This window comes from Cebus imitator, unplaced genomic scaffold (genome assembly GCF_001604975.1).
Source record: "Cebus imitator isolate Cc_AM_T3 unplaced genomic scaffold, Cebus_imitator-1.0 Scaffold289, whole genome shotgun sequence".
NCBI classification, from domain to species: Eukaryota; Metazoa; Chordata; class Mammalia; order Primates; family Cebidae; genus Cebus; species Cebus imitator.
Window position 1 is genome coordinate 888,103 of NW_016107604.1, and position 1,668 is coordinate 889,770.

A 1,668-nucleotide genomic window follows, 5' to 3' on the forward strand; every position below is an offset into this window, starting at 1 on the left:
TTTGTTGAGATAGAGTCTCGCTCTGTTGCCAGGCTGGAGTGCAGAGGCGCCATCTCAGCTCACTGCAACCTCCGCCTCCCAAGTTCAAATGATTCTCCTGCCTCAGCCTCCCAAGTAGATGGGATTACAGGCACCCACCACCACGCCCAGCTAATTTTTGCATTTTTAGTAGAGACAGTGTTTCTCCATGTTGGTCAGGCTGGTCTTGAACTCCTGACCTCAGGCGATCCGCCTGCCTCAGCCTCCCAAAGTGCTGGGATTACAGCTGTGAGCCACCGCGCCCGGCCTCTGGTTCTTTTTACCATGCTAGAATGGACTCATTTAGCATGGTAAATAGCTATGTATTGTCACACAATGGGTAGTGTGACAGTATCTTCACTGACCCAATATAGGAAGTCTAAAAATGGAAGTGTCCAGGATGCCAGCTCTCCTTTGGTTCTTGTCACCCCAAGTTGCAGCATGGGGCTAGCGGTCAGTTGGAGTCAGTACCTAGCCCTTGGACAGTCAATGCCTTTCCAGCAGCAACCTGGCATTACTGATTCTTGTTTCCACTCAATCCCTCCTTGGAGTGCGCTCCGTGATGTGATGTGAGGGGCTAGCAACCCCATCTTCCCTTCAAGCAGCTGTGATTTCCTCCTGAGAGTCATTCAGATGGTTTTGAAGATTGTCTGGTTTTCTGGACCACCCCATTACAGTGTCCACATCCCTTTCTAAAGGGCAACTTTGGGCTTTTACCAGCCAAACCCTTCTGGGGAAAGATGATAGCCATATGAGGAGTGATGGGGAAGCCATGACCCACTGTCTCTACTCCACCATCAAGAGTGCACAGTCATTTTTATTTGTGTCTAAACTCAAGAAAGAAGTCTGCCCAGGGAATTCTTCCAAAGCTCCTGAGCTAGAAATACTGAATTGCATCTCAGTTTGTTTGTTTCTTTCTTTCTATTTATTTATTTTTTGAGATGGAGTCTCACTCTGTTGTCCAGGCTGGAGTGCAATGGGGCAATCTTGGCTCACTGCAACTTCTGCCTCCCGGGTTCAAGTGACTCTCCTCCCTCAGCCTCCTGAATAGCTGGGATTACAATTGCATGCCACCACGCCCAGCTAATTTTTATATTTTTAGTAGAGACGGGGTTTCGCCATGTTGGTCCGGCTGATCTCGAACTCCTGACCTGGTGATTCGTCCGCCTCGGCCTCCCAGAGTGCTGGGATTACAGGCGTGAGCCACCGTGCCCGGCCTGCATCTCAGTTTCTTATCTCCCTTGCTCCCCTTCTGTTCCCCAGGCTTGGCTGATAACAAGAACAGCCCATGATATCTGTCTAAATCCAGAATTCTAAGGCTCCAACAGACCTACCTTTCCAGAATTTCTAGGTGCGGACCTAGGAATCTGTATGTTTATAGCATTCTGAAGGCCAGGATTGTCAGCCAAGTTTGGGACACACTGCCCTACTCTGAAATCACTGACTTCCCCCTCATCTTTCCCCCATTAAATCAATGTAATACCCTACTGGAATCTGGTATGAAAGCAAGCTTGGACACCAATAAGCAGTCTTGAACTCCTGGGCTCAAGGGACCCTCCTGCCCCAGTCTCCCAAGTAGCTGGGACTATAGGCGTGTGCCACTACACCTAGTGAATTTTGTATATTTAGTGAAGATAAGCATGTTGGCCA

The 1,668-nt window shown here is 49.0% G+C and overlaps 1 protein-coding gene across 2 annotated transcripts in view; it reads left to right on the plus strand.

Annotated features, from left to right (window-relative positions):
- Positions 1-1,668, plus strand: part of DIPK2B (divergent protein kinase domain 2B) — a 50,423-nt gene that overhangs the window by 33,808 nt on the left and 14,947 nt on the right. The window lies entirely within an intron of this gene.